Consider the following 13,099-nt stretch of genomic DNA (forward strand, 5'->3'; position numbering starts at 1 on the left):
TCATGCATTGTCCTGGTGTCTGAAACCTCACAGAAGTTAATATATTTGATTTATATTTGTAGGATGGCCACAGCAAACTGAAGACAAGACCATCAGGCTCCAGCTTGTGACAACCCCTCTTGTCTTGGTACAGCTCTGCCCTTCACAGTGCCATGTTTGTCATTCCTTCCTCTTTGACATGCACCAAGCAGTACCACTCTTCTACTTAACGGCCCTGTGAAAATGTAATTTATTTTGGCTCAGTAATACTTCTAGCTGTCCTGTCCTTCAGCAGAGGCAGAGTGCAGAACTATCAAAGTGTCTGTAGAGAATTTCCCAAAATACAAGGCATGTAGAAGCCTCAATACAGGCATAGAAAGATGTTCCTAAGTATTCTCTTCAGGTCTGTATCTATCCATACAGTGAGTCATGCCCAGATCCATGAGCACGGATATTTATGTCTTTGAAATCATATGTCCTGTCTACGTAGAAAAATGAGATAAACTCAAAAGTTAGTGACAGAACAGAGCCTTTGCAACTTAACCCAAAGTCAGTCTGTGTAAATGTGATTCTTTACCTCCACTTTAGTGAGCTCTGACTCAACTTTTAGACCGTAAAAGTGGGGTGTATCTGCCAAAGTGTCTTTGCCTGGGCTGTTCACTCCAGACTCCTTTCATCGTGACTGATGATATGGTCAGCACAGAAAACTGAAAGTAGGTTGCATCTCACCTCATCCTACAAAAGTAGAAGTTTAAAACAGAGATAATAAAGTAGATGTCTGTAAAGTCAGAGGAATCACACACTAAACTGCTTCTTTCATCCTACTGACTGAAAGAGAGAGAGTAGGGTTCTGATCCCAGAGGTAAACACCTACGCCAAAAATGCTGCATGCCTAAAAGTATTGCAGCAGGGACTTCTTATTTCTGCCTGAACCATACCACGGGCAGGTATAAGACTGTACCTCTAATTCTACAGCCAAGAAGAGATATTAGGAGGCAGAAAACAAATTTTAAAAAATCCCAACCTTTCAATGGAAAACAACAGAAAAAAAAATTGGTGCATTACCACGGATGCTGACATATTTTCCAGTGGCAATCTAATGGGGAGCTGTACTGATCTTTAGGATTTTCTTCAGTAGAATTTACAGAAAAAAACCACAACATAATTATATATTGTAATGTTAGTTTTATATTTTTACCAGGAGAATGATGCATCTGAAAAATAACTTCTTTTTTCAGTTTCATTTGTATCAGTTTCCTGTTCAAGCTCATGTAACACTACTTGGACTGCCTGTCTTGGTAAGAGCATGAATTTATACCAAGACAGAAGTAAGCAAATCATATAGTTTTCAAGAAGGTGGGAAAGCATTGAGACTGAGAGCCTCCAGGCCTTGAGGGTAGTTAAAAATGCGGAATAAATAACACATTATATTCTCTAAACTGCTCCTGTTATTTAATAAATCGCTTAATAAAAAAATTAATGTTACCAGTGAATTAGTTAGTTAAACTGGCTAATGAGTTTCTAATGTCTCTGCAAGTGGCAGTGAGATGAGTATTTTGAATGCACTCAGATGGGGTTGGCTCATACCATAGATAGCAGAGATACGCATGGTGGGAATCTGGAGGTTTCTGCTGCCCTTCTGCAGCTGTGGAGCTGAGATGCCTGCTCCATGAATACTTACTTACTTAGAAAGAGAGAAAGAGGGAAAGAGAGAAAAAGAGAGAGAAGAGAAGAGAAAGAGAAGAGAAAGAGAAAGAGAAAGAGAAAGAGAAAGAGAAAGAGAAAGAAAGAGAAAGAGAAAGAGAAAGAGAAAGAGAAAGAGAAAGAGAAAGAGAAAGAGAAAGAGAAAGAGAAAGAGAAAGAGAGGAGAGGAGAAGAGAAGAGAAGAGAAGAGAAGAGAAGAGAAGAGAAGAGAAGAGAAGAGAAGAGAAGAGAAGAGAAGAGAAGAGAAGAGAAGAGAAGAGAAGAGAAGAGAAGAGAAGAGAAGAGAAGAGAAGAGAAGAGAAGAGAAGAGAAGAGAAGAGAGCTATTTCAAGGCCAGTTATCTAAATGAGCTGGAGAAACCTGGGATGACTAAGACCCCAATCTCTGGAGAATTTGTTCTGAACACTTTGATGAATTTTAAAGTGGTATTACATTCTAGGTTTTAATAACATAGCCTTTCTCATCTTTTTCTGGCTCTAGGCAGCTGTTGTTAGGTCCATTTCTTACAAAAGCCTAAGGAGCACACATTAATAAGGCCAAGTCTCTAACCCCAGCACTGCAGATCTGCTGGGTTGCAGAGAGCAGGTGAAAAGGGAGGTGTGTGCATTACCTTCAGCATCTAACCTGCTGAGGAGAGCCTTTTGATCTGCCCTCTCACGGGTCTGTTTCGCTTTCAGTTCAGCAAATTATTTGAAGGGGAAAGAGTTTTTGGTATCTCTAGCATGATCAGTGACAATTTATTCAGGTTTGGTTTCCTTCTTCTGATATATTAATGAACCGAGTCCAGATCTTGACAAAACAAGAGACGTCTCTGATTAGAAAAACCACCAGCATGTCAGTCCCTGTCACTGGTTTACAGTTTTAAGTTGGTTTCTTTGGTGAGCAGTTATTGAAGTGTTAACATTTTGCTGCTTGTGGTTGGAGTCACAAGCAAATCTGGCAGTGAAATACCAAGTCGAGAGTAGGTTTAGAGGGCCTTAGTCCCTGCGAAAATTGAAAAGCCTGAGTCAGCAGCCCATATGTGTCATCTGCAAGGCTGGACACTTAAAACTGGGTTAACAAGAGAAGACACAGTAAGAAGGAGGCACCTGAACCACCTAACAGGGATCATGAGAGGTGCAGCTGAGCTTTGAGCAGAGCCTTAAGTAGCTCAGGGGTGTCAGTCTCTGCAGCAGACCTGTAATCAGGAATCCGCCCCTGAACGTGGGATCTCAAGTCAGCCCTCCTTATCTGGTAAAAATGCGGTGCCCCTGCAACACTTGAGAAGTTTGTGGCGTTGTGTAGCAGGAAAGTTCCGTGTTCATTCCCCTCCCCTGCCTGAGTGGGACCAGAATTTCCAGCCAGTGCCTGTCGTCTCCCACAAGCCCCTAAGATCACTCTGCAAAGGTGTTACAAAACAATCAAGTTAAATCTTCCTTTGTGAAAAACAAAACCAACACCATAGAGGCCTGTGAATATATCTCAGATTTTGTTCCAGGGAACATCTGATCCAATTTAATTCAGTAAGTCCCTTCCCAGGCATTAATCTCCAGCCAAATTTTGTTTTTCATTTTATTGCACATTATGATTTACTGCACAGCTCTGTGTTCATTATTACTTAGAGAAGCAGTTGTTCAGATCCTCTTTCTCTTGATCTCCTGATCAGGAAAATACTGCACAGATGTGAACAGAAGTAAGAATATTACTCCTGTAAGAGAACTCTTCCCCAATTAAACATAGTGTCTGTGAGGGAAGTTATGATCTTGCAAATAGTTTCTGCTTCTAAGAAAGACTTAACAGCACAAATGAGGCCCGCTTTCCTTCCATCAAGTCTACTGTTTGCTGCAAAACCAGTGCTGTAACTGACACAATTAATATTGCACAAATATCCTGGGAGGGCTTAAAAATGTCGAAATCCCACATATATATCCTTCAGTACTTAGAAGAAACTGATCTGCCCAGCACATTCCAGAATGAACCTGTTTCCTTTCTGGGGAAAAAAAAAAAATCTTGTTTGTTTCTGTCATGCACAACAAAGGACAAAGCAGAAACATCTTTTCTTGTGATAACTACTGTTGAAACCAGAGGGTGTTGTCAGTGTTCGCACAGATGCTGCCTGGTCACTGTGGTCTTCCTCCTCTCTTGCATTCTATCTGTGGGAACCAGAGCAAAGCCTGCTGCAGTTTGCTTCTGGAGTAGGAGCTGGCTGGTACAGCTCACTTCTGGTGTTCATGACCACCACTCATCTCCTGCTAAGCCTGGTAACCTCATATGTGTTGCAGATGGCTGGAGGTGCTAAGGAGCAAAAGCACAAACCTGTCCTTTCTGGACATCCCAGTTTCTCTCCTATCGAAGTTCCTGTTCTGAAGGGAACCTAGTGTCTTTCCACAAGACTCAGATTGACTTGTCTTCAACAGCCTGGCCCACCTGATGATTTCTATTTAGAATAGGCCTCGAATTTTAAAAACAAATTTTCTGCACCTCAGAGTGGAGTTACATTGTCCTGCACTGGGACACTCGAGAGGAAGCACTGAACTCTTGTCTAGAAAAACCCTTAGTGGACTAAAATAACCAACCTCACTTACGGAAGGACATTGAAATAATCTAATCCAATCCATCTAATTTGTTATGAGCTAAAGTTCTGAATTCTAGGCAGAAGTTCTAGGCTTTTGCAAATTACTAATTAACATTTAACCTACAATGGCTGGGTTTAGCAAACAGGGTCCTCTCAAAACATTGCCACTGTACTATCAGCCAGAACTAGTATGGAAGCTATACTGATGCCAGGACATTATTATCTCCAGGAAACACTTCTTGCATTGACATGGTGGTTTAATGGCCTGCAATATTGCAAGGAGAGAGAATTTAACTACTGGGACAAATAACAACAGGTGTCTTTCACCAAACTGTTCTTATTCCTAAAGCCACGTTGGCACACGCAGGTTTGCATGAACACCAAGAGGATTTGGGAACTCTGAAACCCCTTATGGGCAGCCTGGAGGGGCAAATGCTGTGGAAGCTTTTCTCCTGGGTTGTGGTGAGCACATCATTACACTCCTGTGGAAATTCTCATTTGGCCTTGTAGTAGTTGTGGCTTTTCCCTTGGGGAGGAGGAAGTTAGAGGTTTCAAACAGTATTGTTTTTCTTCTAGCAATCTGCCTATTTTTACAAAATGTATAGGAGCTCTTGAGACCTCTGTTCTCCCATCTGTCTCGGTTGAGGGGAGGTCAAAGTCTTGGGAAACACATACACACACAATGCAGTTCCCTCAGTCTCACTTGTAGACAGGCTACAGATGCTGCAAAGTTCTCAGTAACACATTATTTAAACTCTATTTAAATAGTATGAATTCCTATGATATAAGTTACTTTTTCTTTTTTCCCAGGATGTAAATCACAACATGGATAAGGTTCCCTTAAATGATAAGGTGTCTTTCAGCACCAGCATCATGAAGGGTTGTCTTAGACTCCTTGTTTTCCTTAGAATCAGACTAAACCTGATTTGGGTCATGTTCCCTCTTGTGCCTGGTCTGTCTATGGTGTAAATCTACGGTAGGAGTTGTAAGTCTAACCCTCTTGCTCAAGCTGTAGCTATTGTAGGACTTTGCTTAGGACACTGCTGATGTGACTCACAGGACATGGGCCTATTGCAGATCCCAGACTTGAGAAGGAAATACATGTGTCAGCCACTTGCAGCTGTTGGGGAAACCCAAGTGTCTTAAAATGGGCAGAAGTAGCGTTAGAAATGATCCTTGCGGGAAGGATGTTCCTCACTGATAAAGAACCTTACAGCCAGGCTGTCCTCTGTGCTCGAAGGCAAGGGAGGGGATAAAGCATAGGAGTTTATGAAATACCCTGTGCAGACATGTGTATACTGCCCTATAGGGGAAACAGCCTAATTACTGCTCTGAGCTTCCAAGGAACTCTGAGAAGAAAAGCATAAATCTCAACCATCAAGAGACTCCTGTAATTCAGACCAGGTGTCAGGTAGGCTGTTGCACAGCTCCAGCACAACATCACTTACAATCACCTTTTTATCCTTGCTCCTCTGCTACTGACGCCCTTTAAGTCTAATATTCTCAGTAGTAAGGAAATTTGTTACCACTGAGCCAAATCCCATTTGTCTAGGTAGTGAGAATAAATACCAGCTGTAGATCATCTTGGATACTAGATTTTTAACCCCATCCTGGTCAATACAGAAATATGATAGATCATTCTCTACCACAGCTTCATAAACACAGAAAATAAAAATGACATAGCTTAAATGACCTTTGAGATCTGGGATTCTGGCTAAGACATATTTTACCATTGGTTAAATCTGGAATCTGATTCATTTAGGACACATGTAACATCAGAATTATACCCTGCTGGTTGATAATAACTCAAAATCTCTATACTTAATGTAGAATTATGGTACCTGTTAGTTTTAAATACCTTAATTACTTTAAAATATCTTCAGAAATTATTCTACTGAGGTAGAGATCCTCTTTGTTCATGAATATAGATAACTACTGAATTGTAGGAATTTCTGATCCTGACAAGCTTTGCTAAGTACTCAGCTACTAATTATGAACAGGAATAAAAGGACACCTGCTGAAATAATTATTAAAGGATGTGTAACTACAACCTGCCTCTTATCAGATGGAGTCAGTACCCTCCATCAGCAGAGAATGCAGTCTCACACATTTTATGACAAATGTGCTGTTATGTAAATGATTACATCAGTAGGCATATTAATTTGTGTGAATACTGAACTGCTTGGATTTTAATGCAGAAGGAAAGTAGCAATATAGTTCCATGCTAAATTAGGTAAATAAAGCACTAGAGTTCCATAGTGCTGGCATAGATCTTATTTACTCACAAATAAGTCTGGAATATTTCCACAAAATTCAGTTTGTAGCCCAACTATAAATAGGTAGGAAACTAGGATTGTACCCTCACTGTTAGTAATGATTTAATAACTGTAAATTCAGGACAGAATTCCTTCAATGATTTTATCTACCCATTTTTGTCTAACAACCTCTTGTACCTCTAAGAGCCTTTTTTAAATGGATGCCTAAAATGTGTGTTAGTTTAAGTAGGAAAAAGCCTACAAAGCATGTTGCAAATATTTGCAGGACAGGTACATCCTAAGCATGAGCTCTGAAAGCTCAGAAAATCCTCCACATGAGATCCTGGAACGCTGGAGCCATAATCTGTGGAAATACCACTACATGTCCTCCCTGTTCAACTCTTGCACCTTTCACGTGTCAGCCACTGCTGGAGACAAGGTCCAGAAGTGTTGGCTCAGATGGTTTTATATTCCTATGTAGAATCATAGCACTGTGCTAAGGGCTTGGTGCTAGGCTGAATCTAGATACTATAAGGCTTGTCCTAGTGCCTGAAATGTCCTGCTGCCTCTCTGGCTGACAGTTCTGGCCAGGACAAAATTGCTTTCTATGCACTTGGCCAGTTGCTATAAAAAGGATGTGCAGCTGTGCCAGGCTTGGCAGGAGACATCTCCCTCTCCTTGCCCCAGTAGTTCTGAGGAGTGCATCAACTGTGGGCCCTGCATTTACCTCGTACGTGCTCCCTTCTGGCTGCTGCAGAGATGAACAAAAGGAAAGTGGGAGCCAGCCATGCTGTTCCTGCTGCTGGTCTGGGTAGTGCCATGCAGTGTCTTGCCTGTGGTCACATCATAATTTGGAGCCAGAAGGTGGCAATCCCAGGGGTGTCGTTCAGCCACTAACTAAGAGCTGATTTATTTTCTCCCCAGACTGGAAAACAGATATGGAGGAATGTGTGGGGTTGAAGGTCCTCCCAGGACCTGGGGGCACAGCTCAATTTCTAATTGGAATCCAGTCCCATCCCTGTGCCACCAGGCTACATCTTCTGTCACTGCAGCCATGAGAGAAGACTTGGCAAGGCCTTGTTTACTCTTCCTCCAAATCAGTTTAACTTTTCAACCTTAAGGCCACACTCCAAAAGCCATTTGCTTTCCTAGATCAGGAGCCATTCTGGTAATTGTACAGATACAGTATTTTTACCTGCTGAATTACAAGTGAGGTTTGTAGTTGGGTGAAGAAGATTAGTTGCACTTGCTATTTTCACAATGAACACTTAGGAGCATGTATATGTGTAGCCAAAGAGAGGCTCTCCTAACCACGGGCTGAGGATGCACTGGATCAGATGCCAATTATCCCATGGCCTTTGGGAGTCACAAACTACTTGCAGAATGCCTCACAGACATCTTTTCCCATGGGAAAGTGTTTCAATCTTCAGTTTTATTGGCTTCTTTAAGCCCCAGATTCTTTCAAACTGGATGTTAGCACAGCCCCACAGCTCTGGGATAACAAGCTCTGAGTCACCATGCTGGTGTTGGGGTCTTTACCCCCAAAAGCACAGCTGCTCATCTTGTTAGCACACCTCCTCTCTCCAGTCTTTCCTCTCTGTCCAACAAATTCAGGTTTTTGGGATGGAAGAGCACTAATGACGTATTTTACCACCCCAGACAGGGTTGCTCCTTGACATCCCCTGCAGAGCCTGGCTCTCCAACCCCGCCTCTCACCCCTTCCCCCAGGGATCATGCAGCAGTCTCAGGCACTCTCAGCTTGACAGCAAAGCTTCTCCAATTTGTTATTTTTTCTCTGGCTTTATTTATGATAGTGGTGTGCCAAAACACTGTCCCCCTCATTGCCACCCCTTTTCTCTCTGTTCTGTTTCCCGTCGGGTGTTTTGCTCTGACACACAAAGTAAAGACACAAAACATGAGGTGGGAACATCTGGCCCTGGCTGTAGAGCGTTGTCAAGGAGAGAAGTTCCTAGACATAAGATCAGCTTTTTCTCCCCTCTTCACGGGACCCTTCTGTGGGATGTTCAGGGCTTCCTGCCGCAGCCCCCAGGGTGGCCAGCAGCCCAGCCTGCGCTTCGCTCTCTCCAACACAATTACAGTCTGCAAATGTTTAAAGGCAGTTTCTTTTGAGTTAGCCACATGCTTCAAATTGTTATGTGGTTAACCACTGAGAACAAACCCCCACACAAATGCCTAAGGATCAACTTGCTCGAGCCAGGGTGGTAGCAGTGGGGGCAGAAGAGGAGAGGGGAGACTTCCTCATTTTGCTTTTTATGAGAAGAAAATAGAGTTATCTTTTGACTTTCCTAAAGTGCCAGCAGCCGCCGTGTCACAGTGTGTGCTGGGTGATGCCATTTGCACATTTGTTTGCTGATGAAAGGAGCCTTGTTCAGCAGCCGTGGCCATGCACACCACGGGCCACATCCTCCGTTGGTGTAAACCAGCTCTCTGGTGAATAGGAACTGAAAATGCAACCCCCTCTCCCTGCGTGATGTGCAAGTGCCAAGCTGGGGAAAGGCTTCTGCGCTTTGACATTGTCCTGTCCCATGTCCCTTAACTCTTATAAAAGCTGAATACTTTTCTGCTGACTCACATAGACAGATGGATTTTGTTAACTCCAGTCGAGATAGAGGAAGATGCACTAAAAGCATCACTTGGCGGGGCTTAACCCAGCTTTGGGGTTCAGGGGGGGACTGAGCAAGGAGCTTCACATCTCTCCCTGTTCAGCATGGATGGAGCTTGGCTCCTGGGTGCCACGTGGGAGGAGTGATGTGTGGTCTAGGCTGAGCCCTGCTGCTAATCAGTGTCTGAAATAATGACCCATGCTGTCTTTCCATCCCCCTCCCTGTGCCCTCTCTGGAGCTCTGCAGCTCCCCAAAGCCCAAGAAAGAGACTTGGAGCCAACAGCAACAGAAAAAAAAAACACCCCAAAACAAGCACAGAACTCAAATCCCCGCAGTAATTCCATTGCATCTGCTTAAATCTTCTTACGTTACAGAGGATTTTAGTGAAGTAAATTAACTTCCCTTTGCTTGTGTTTCCTTGTATTTTTGAAGACTATGAAACTGTTGAGGAGCAAATTGTCTTACAAACTCATGGGGACAGTTTCCAAACATGGCTGGCAGAACTGTTCATGTAGTGTTCCTGAGAGTGGACCCAAGTGGAGATAGAGATAGTTACTTTGCCATGGACCAACTTTAAGATCCACCTTAACTTTATTTTAATTTCTAAAATGGCAGATTAAAGGCTCACAAAGTGGCTAGGATAGCCTTGAAGGGGTTGAAGGGGAAGATCCAATCCACATGTGCTCTGCTTTCTCAGGTGTGAAACAAATTTGAATTCTTTGCTTTTTTGAGGAAAACTGCATGAAAAGGAAGGGTTAAAAATTTTTGGATGTGGGGGACATCTTCAGTGAAAGTGGTTTAGTTCCTCTGGTCCATTTATCATCTGAGCAGTGAAACATCACTGTGCTTATGAAGTTAGCTCTGCAGGACTCTGTACCTGTCAAAATTGTTTATCCATACTTGCCAACAACAGCAAGAAAAGCAGGAGGACTGGCAGTCGTGATGGTGAGTGAGTTGGACACATGGACTGAAGGCGCATGAGTTGAACCTCCTCACTGATGCAGAAAAAGAAAATGAGTGAGGAAAAGAACATTAAAGCATGAAGTGTCTAATCTTAGAGAGTTTAACGGTATGGTTCATTACAAAAAAAGAAGAATTTGCAGAATTTCTTCATGGGCAACTGAGTAGGTAGGTCTTGGTGACCAATTAGTCCTCATGCTGCCGAAGGTTCAGGAATAAATGCCAGCAGAAGCAGCTGCTGGGGGACATTGGCACATTAACATTATCGACCATGGGTAAATGATTGGAAATATTGCACTTAGATAATTGAAAACTGATGTGATCATCACTTATTAAGGAATTATTAAGGAACTTCTGAGTGCTTAGTATCATTATGTGAAAATATATAAAAAATTCTCAGTCTAAATCCAACAGAACCTTAAGCCTATGTGAGGGCTATTAGGGAAAAAAAAAAAAAGAGGGGGGCGGGCAGAGAATTCAGGTTTATAAAAAGAAACCCGTACACAATGAGCTGAAGGTTGTGCTTCTGCACTTCCTGCTCTGGGTGTGAGCAGAAGAGGAAATACCAAAATACCACCAGAAAAACTATTCCCACAGCATTCCCAACCTGGCTGAAACCAGAAAAGTTCTGACAGCCCTACAAAAAGGGGGTAAAACTCCACAACTGACCCAGTCTCGAGGATCTTACTCATAGGAAGGCCAACAAAATTTCCAAAGCTAGGAGATTTGGGTAGACCTAGATGAGTCTCTATATTTCCCCTGACTCCTCATCTGTATTTTCTGTGCTTCATGGATCATTGATGACATGTGACTCTTCTGCCAGCTTTGAGAGGAGCACATTTCTGCTGCAGCCAGTTTGATCACATCCATGACCGCAGACCATCAAATTGCATGTTAAGTGCAGGGCAGGGCACCACGGCCCAGTCCAACTCAGGTGAGGGGTTCCTTGGCCCCCTTTCATTTTTTGACAGTCAACTCAGTACAATGAGAGTACATCCTATGTACATAGCAAGAACTGACCTTTCAATGCATAAAATGCCACCAGTTTCAGTGTTGCCCCATGTTAATGATTAAAACTGAATTCCTGGAGATTCCCAGGCAGATGAGACCTTAGTTTGGTCTGGCTGCTCTAGCAAACCTTCCACTTATAGCAAAGAAAACCTTGAAGATGAGCAGCAGGATCACATTCAAAGGGTTGTACAGATAGCTGGCACACCAGACAGTTAGTTTAAAACCTCAAATCTGAAAACTTTGCAAAGAACTTGGAAAATGGCTCTTTCGCTTTATTGGTACAAGAAGGAAAGTATTCTGTCCTATTAACCTCCCAAAATTTAAATATCAAAGTCTCTTGTTTGACATGCAGTACTGTACACTAGAATTCAGGACTTGTTCAATAATCTAAGAAAAACAGTAAAATGACTATAAAAAAATAAAATTACTATAAAAAGCTGGTTTTCCTATAGATGTTTCCCTACATCTAAGCAATTCCTGAATCAAGTTTTTTCCCTACAATTAGAGAATCAAATCCCTGGACTGGGTCCAGTGAGCAGCTCAGGAATGTTCAGCACAACCACAGCCTCCAGCCATGAGACAGAACAAAAATTGCAACAGTGATGGTGCTTTATCTTCCACAACTTACTCCAGCAACACTTCCATGGATAGAATGCAATCTGCTTCAAAGAGGCCTGAAAAGAAGATTTTTTTTCTTTTCAAATTCTGAGTCACAGATTTTGAGACTGGTCAACTCATTGCATTTGTGACTGTGGTTTAGCTAAAACCACCTAAGGCTGATAATGTCATCATGAACTCTCACATCCAAAAATGAAGCTAAAACCTTAGCTAAGCCCCATGTCTGAATGCAGCTTTCCAGTTCATTCAGAGCAGCACAGCACTCAGCATTTTCCCTCCAACAACAGAAAGCCCCTTTCTGGCCTCCCGGCACATTGCTGCATGGAATACACTGTCACTCCTACTGCAAACTTATTTAAGAGACAATAGGGCAAATAGTTGGCACACAGATTCTTCTTAAAACTTAAATCTAGATCCACAATAAAATGTAAAAGGCCAAGGAAATATGTAAAGAGAATTAGAAAATGCTCATTTTTCTTTTAAAATTAATTTTTGCTGTGAGTGAGACGTTGCAATTTACAATGTGGGCCCCATTCTGCAAGTCCTTTCTTACATGAGCTCTTTTTAAAGTCACTGAGGTTGTTTACATGAGTAAAAGTTACTTACATGAGAAAGGACTCACAGAATCCAGCCTTACATATTTTGCTACAAAGTTTACCTAGACATTATCTGGGCTGTGGAGCAGTGTGTGTATTTTCAAGAAATAAAACTGGACTTCAGTTGTTTTTTTTGGAAAAAGTTCTGACTTCAGCTTCACCCATCTGCTTTTTGCAGTTTGCTCCGCAGCCACATTGAATGGATGGGCTCAGCCTTTGTCCCTGTCTCTGAGCTGCTCGTTACCAGCCACGCTCAGCCCCGACGCGCTGTAACTCACCAGGACGTGTGCAGTCTGAATTCCCATTCCAGATTTGGTCCTCAAGCCTAAGGCCATTATTCCACCTCAGACTAAAACATATTCTCCCACAGGCAGCTGAAAAAGAGCATGTTTCTTCAGGTTTTCTTGCCACAAAATGATAAAATAAACTGAAATAAAGTAATAATAATAAAAAGGAAATCCAATGTACGGCAATCCTCAGAATTTTGGAGTCTAAGACTGTTGATCAGCATCCATAAATGTCCTGACCGGTGAGGAGACACAGGCACTACAACTGGAAAGAGAGCAGGAAGGAAAACCTACCATGTGAGCAAAGTTAAAAAAAAAAGGGGGGGTGGGGGGAAGAGAGAGAGAAAAAGGTCTGCTCACTGGACAGCACTGGGGCTGATAGCAGGGATTTCAGGAAATCCAAACACTCAGACAGGAAATCTGAACACTGGATAAACATGCCATAATCTCCACAGATACAGTTAACGTGCAGCGTCCCTGTTAACCCATTGCCTGCCCAGGGCTGAGCCTG

At 42.5% G+C, this 13,099-nt stretch overlaps 1 protein-coding gene across 1 annotated transcript in view; it reads right to left on the reverse strand.

Annotated features, from left to right (window-relative positions):
- ASAP1 (ArfGAP with SH3 domain, ankyrin repeat and PH domain 1) overlaps positions 1 to 12,834 on the reverse strand; it is a 148,742-nt gene extending 135,908 nt beyond the window's left edge. Inside the window, 1 exon segment of the mRNA XM_069005491.1 lies at positions 12,580 to 12,834. The gene's annotated coding sequence lies outside the window, so the exon portion shown is untranslated.
- Positions 12,835 to 13,099: the final 265 nt, after the last annotated feature.

Source organism: Aphelocoma coerulescens, chromosome 2 (genome assembly GCF_041296385.1).
Source record: "Aphelocoma coerulescens isolate FSJ_1873_10779 chromosome 2, UR_Acoe_1.0, whole genome shotgun sequence".
Lineage (NCBI taxonomy): Eukaryota > Metazoa > Chordata > Aves > Passeriformes > Corvidae > Aphelocoma > Aphelocoma coerulescens.